A 6,189-nucleotide genomic window follows, 5' to 3' on the forward strand; every position below is an offset into this window, starting at 1 on the left:
TCATATTTCTCTCCATGTTTGACCTGAAATGGCCAGACCGGAACTCTATGTCAGTTTCTCTCGTAGGTTTCAACTTTCTTCCACTGGTGCAGCTATGAGTGTGTTCAACAGAGAGAGAGAGAAAGAAATGAATGAATGAAAGACAGAAAGAAAGAAAGAAAGAAAGAAAGAAAGAAAGAAGGCGGGTGACAGATTTGCAAGAGGGCATGTGTTTGGCCCCATTTGACGGATTTCTCTCGTCGTCTCATTAACCTGTCAGAGGTTCTTGTTGTTTTTTGTCTCGATCATCGCTCAGACGGAGGTCAGCAGGAAGGTTGTTTCCGCACACAGGTGTCACGCTTGCTTGCAGCCCCAAACTGTGTTCACTAGCTACCTCATTTGTCTCTTCCACTATGAGGACATGCATTTTCAAACAGCGGTGAACATGATCAAGAGGGGGGGGGGGGGGGGGGGGGTTTGGGACACACACAGACACACACACACACACACACACACACACACACACACACAAGACTTTTACCTTAACACCCCTCCTTTAGTTGTTGCTCCACACAGTACAGTGCAGTATGACGCGCCACGTTCTCCTCCAGTCCACTCTCTGCCGATGAACTCTCCTAACCCGACCTCTACCCCGCAGCTAAGAAGAACTATGGGCTTAAGAAGAGAAGAAGAAGGAAGAAGAAGAATGAGGAGGAACCCCTCACTTCTCATCTGTGTCTGCAACGGTCAAGAACTCCATGAAGGCCATGTTTCAACCCTTCAGTGTAGCACCCCGTTGCTCTCCATTGTGTCGTGAGTTTTAGTGCATAGAGAGTCACACAGTATTACGTGAGTGCCTTCGTTTCAGAACTTTCACTTTGTCTGTGGCCACCTTTTGAACATCTGTGATACAAGCTGAGGAGGTTTCGTTTGACTGCCTTCCACTTGAGGTGATCAGCTACGAATGAAAGTCACCAATGAAATCGAGCAGACGGCGTGATATACTGACGTAGAACTTTTTCTGAAACTGAAAAACTACCGCAGAGAGATGCTGTAGTCGTAACCACATCTCATGTGAAGACACAAGATGATGCTTCTGCTCTTCCCAATGACTAGCAGAAAGTTCTGAGCACTTCTACAAAAGAGACCTTGACACATTGATCAACAGCTTTTCAAGTGAAAGACTAAAAGTATGTATAGTGCAAAAAATAAGTATGCTTCTCTTTGGGTCTGTTTTTAACGCAGTAGGTGTGGTGCAAAATGTGGGTCATCTGTTAGGTATTTTCCTCTCTTGCACTACTTAAAGCTAAGGTGCTTTATGACATTTGTTGAAGGGGTAGACAAAAGGATGAAGGCCAACACCCGCGACTTCAGTCATGTTCATGGTATGAGTTCATGATAACAAATTCACTGAATGGTAATTCAGATCCCTTAAACCTCCTCTAAATCCATGGGTTGAACGTTGTTGAATTTTGTGTGGTTGATGTTGTGATAGTAGCCGTTTTCTTTGCTTGGTGAAATTTGTATTTTTTTGGGGGTGGGGGTGGGGGGGGTTGGGGCGCATTTTCACATTTCATGGTCATTCTGTCAATTGTCCTGTCAAAGATCCTGGGGTGGGGTTGAAAAGAGGGAATGTGTAACTATTTTCATCTCTGTTCTGTATTTGTGTGTTTTGGGGGGGGTTACATGTGTGTGTGTGTGTGTGTGTGTGTGTGTGTGTGTGTGTGTGTGTGTGTGTGTGTGTGTGTGTGTGTGTGTGTGTGTGTGTGTGTGTGTAAGAGCTAAAAGTGCGTGTGTGTAGTGGAAAGCTTTGATGGAATAGCAGGTCTGGCTTTGACTGGCCTTTCTGTTTAAGCCCATCTTCATTCAATAGAAAAAAGCTAAACCATCCAGATGCTGCTTTAAAGGGAAAAAATGACCTTCATGACTGCATGGACTAGGATCTGTTCTTGAGATGACAGAACTATTGACACCAAGGACATAGAAACGTTTGAAGCTCGCTCGAGAGGAGACCGTTAAGCAGTTTCATCTTGAAGGGATGCTCTAACAAACTCAAGCTCTCATTCCCTTTCAATATTGAAAAATGAAACAGTCTTTTGAAGAAAAAAAAAAATCAACTGTTCATCTACTGCCTTTATGTCGGGAGTGGGCTAACTCTCCCATGCCTTGGCTGCTAGCAGGCCAGAAAGTGAGAGCCAGGAGGTGGAAAGTGAGGAGATAGGTGATGTGGCATTTGGTTTGTTTGTAGGAAGAGGACTTCTGCCTAATCTGCCCCATGATCACGCTGCTTGCGTAGATTTCTGATTGGGTGTTTAGTCCACAAAAAGATCCTGAGCAAATATAGATCGCCCCTTGTTTGGTAATTTCACCCAGTTGAAGTTCAGAACCATCAGATCCAAAATAAAAAAAAGTGTTTTAAATCAAACAATGGCAGAGTGCTTCTGAGGGTTGCACCCTGGGAAAGGACACTATAGCAATAGCAGGAAGAGCGGCACATGTACCCCCCCCCCATTTAATCAACTTAGCTCCAGAAAATAAAAGATTACACAGGGGACTGGAAAACCAGTGAGATGCTGTTCCACCAAATTCAGAGAATTAAAAAAAAAAGGCAAGAAAATAAAACAGCAAGACCTCTATTAGAAATTAAATTATTGACAGATGAAATGACTATTTATGAGGTTGTCTTTTTGTATAGTGCAGGTGTTTTAAAAGATCATGAATGAGAACAGCTCAATGATGCTATTTCTTTCTTTTCTTCTTTTCTTTGAGTTGCCACACAGTCATGCCTCCCTAGTCTTCAAGTTGTGATCCTGAGAAATTGTGTAGATCAGTGGATGTTCGGTTTGAAACTTTGATTTTATTATTTTTTCTTTTGATGAAGCTTTCAATAAAAAAAAATCTTTTAAAACCATCGGTCTTTTTAATGTATGTGACCTCACCTCCTCCTCCACATCTTCAGTGGTGGCCAGTGCATACACACCAAACGATGTTAATAGGCACTTTCTCAGACACCAGTGATAAATGATGTCCATGAACTGCAATTAACGACCCATTAAAGAAAATAAACGGCCCAACACATGGTTGGAGTCGCACCGGGCCAAAAAACTGAATGGTACCAATAACAACTCAAAAACTGGTGAATGTAATTTCACAGCTTTGTCAGAAGAGGGAGATGTGGAAACACATATCCATCGCACTGCTTCATGTATGTGGCCAGGAGTTCCTGAACTTGCATAGGACCACACTGTGGAGAATCAGAGTTGCCACCCGTTTGGTACTTTTTGTTTTCTTTGTCCATGTTTTTATCATCCTGGGCCAAAAATATTACATTTGCCATTTGTTTATGGCTGTGTACCACCGGGATGCTTATCAGTTTACTGCTTGATGGATATGTGATGGTGTTTGACGGTTGGTCTGTCACAGATTGCAGACCTATAACTGACAGCTGATGATGATATATAATCTCATCTCTAAACTGCCTCCCATCAAGCCTGAAATTAGAACCTCACCAATGCTGACATATTTTCCTGTGGGCACCAGAGAGATATTAACTCCTACATGAAAACAGACTGGCTGCTCAATCAATCTCTGTCCTTTTAAGGGTGTGCAGTGAATATGTTTCACAGTTGCGGGGCCTGGAAAGAAAGAGGCAGAGAGAGAGAGAGTGAATGTCCTGATGGAAGGAATGAGGAGGGGGTGAGTGAACTTTGACCTCTCCCTTGCTAGGTCAGGGATCCCAGAGCCTTTCCTCCACCCACTCCCCCGCGCCTCGTCGATAGGAGGATTGTTCCCCAGCACAAGCGGACATTTCAGGAACTCAGAGCTGAACTCTGAACCCCCCCCCCTGGTCCCAACATCATTCTCCATGCACTCTGCCAATTCACCACACACAATGGTCCACGTTCATATCTGACATTTCGGGGGGGGGGGGGGTGGTAATTCTTACACACACTGACAGGATTGTTCACGCATTGCTGTCCGCAATGAAGATCAATTTTGTCCCTTCGCTCATCTGCTGCTTGTGTACTCTGCTTGCACAGCACTTTTCGTCCACACAATGGACTCCTCTCAGCAGCTCTGAGTGACCTGTGAAACTGATGCTAGCTGCAGTCGTATCATGTTGAATGTGGACTTCATGAGCAGAGGATTAGCTGCTGCCCAGTCAGTGGAGAATATCTGATGTCAATCTGATGGTGACTGATGCTGAGGAGCAGTTTGGAGTCTTTAAGGCATCAGCTGACTTTGCAAACACGTGGACTGCCACCACCCTCCTGCTTAAATTATCACTGCCTGTCACCACGACAACCATCATGTGTGTCATATCAACACCTTTTTCCGACATCCTCTTAACTCTGTTTTTCCTACCCTGCCTGTCTTCTGTCTTTTCATCATTCCTCCCTTCCTGTCTTCTCTCTCCCCTGCTTCCTCCCTCTGCCTCATGTGCTCTTTCCCCCTCTCTCTCTCTCTCTTTCTCTCTTTCTCTCTCTCTCTCTCTCTCTTTCCCCCTCTCTCTCTCTCTTTCTCTCTCTCTCTCTCTCTCTCTCTCTCTCTCTCTTCCCCCCCCCTCTCTCTCTCTCTCTCTCTCTCTCTCTCTCTCTCTTTCTCTCTCTCTCCCCTCTTCAACTCTCCCCTCCTTCCCAGGCCAGAGATGGATGACTGGGAGAGCAGTGTCACAGTGTTTGGCTCTCTCCCACCGGTTCCAATGCTGTCCGGGGAGATGAGATGATGTTGTGTAGAGGGGGAGGGAAGGAGGGAGGGGGGGGGGTGTGTGTCTGGAGAGTAGAGCCAGCTTGGATGTGTTGTTCCTCATCTCATCTCATCTCGTCTCGTCTCGTCTCGTCTCATGTCATGTCTCCACTGTGCTCTTTCACAGACTCCTCTCCAGCACAGGGCAGAGCATGGGAAGTGGCCTCTCGTCTCCATGATTCCCAGCACCAGAGGTCAATACACTTAGAAAAAGGAAAAGAGCATGAATATGAACCTCTTGCCCACCCAAAGGTTTCACCTTGAACTTATCAAGGAGAAACATCAAGAAGTTATTTTGGGAGAGCCCAAACACACAAACAGGAAGTTTGGTGCACAAAGTGGAAAGACGTTCTCTCATCCTCTGGCCGTGCTCGGAGCCGTACGTCTTTAATCAATTGGGGCGTGAGCCGTGCATACGCCAAGGGAAGTACTATGTCTTCATTTCAACAGGCTGTGAGAAGTTAAGGAAACAGGGACACTATTTGCTCTCCGGGCTGAAAGCTTTGTTGGAGGCTGTTTGTTGTGGCGTTCTGGCTCCTTGTGCCACAGTTGTACACACAGCCATTGGGTTGCTGTCAGAGGCCAACAGGGAACAGTGATTTATGTTTGCACCAGCTGTGTTTGCATGACAGGACTTTTTTAGTGCGTCTTCACATCATTGGGGGGGGGGGGGGGGGGTTGCGGGGGGTGGGGGTGCAAATCTCAAGCATAGCGTTGTCTCTGGCACACCCCGGTCCTGTTCACTTAATACCCTTCTAATGCCTGATATTGCTTTTTGAGAGGGCCACACAGTCATTCATCATCAGGCTGACTTGTGTTTGTACTGTAAAAAACTGCAGCCATCTTGCCCTCCCTTCCTCTTGTAATTGAGATGGTGCTCAGCTGGCGTCCTGATAAAAGTCTCTCTCTCCCTGACATTTGCATATGTATGAACCGCTGTTTCAATCAGAGGGGCTATCTCTGCATGCAAAGCTGACCGATCTTTGGCAGCAAGTCAGCGTCTTGCCGCAGATTGTAAAAAAAAGAGAGCTATTACAGTAACGCGCGCATTAGAAACGCATTCCTGCGAGTTTACAACGTCAGAGGTGGATAACAGGGACGCTGCGGCCAAAGGTTTTGGCAGCTCGGAGCGATTTACGAGAAGTTAGGGCTGATGGGAGCTGGCGGCGGATAGGCTGGGATGGGCAGAGGAGGGAGGGAGGGAGGAAGAGAAAGAGGGAGAGAGGGAAGGAGGGAAGGAGAGAGGGAGCGGTCACGGCCACACAGCCAAAAGCATCCCGTCCGTCAGGCCCATGGGTGTGAGCAGAGGGGCGAAACAGGGTGACCTACAGCCAGCCACACAGGCCAGCTGGCTGACACATCACTGGGATTCCAGGCGGGCCCAGGACATGTCTGGGATGCACTGCAATCCTGGGGTGGCTGTAGAACAGAAAAAGGAGATAGTAGGTAGAACCAGCAACATTT

Source organism: Clupea harengus, chromosome 11, assembly GCF_900700415.2.
Source record: "Clupea harengus chromosome 11, Ch_v2.0.2, whole genome shotgun sequence".
NCBI lineage: Eukaryota > Metazoa > Chordata > Actinopteri > Clupeiformes > Clupeidae > Clupea > Clupea harengus.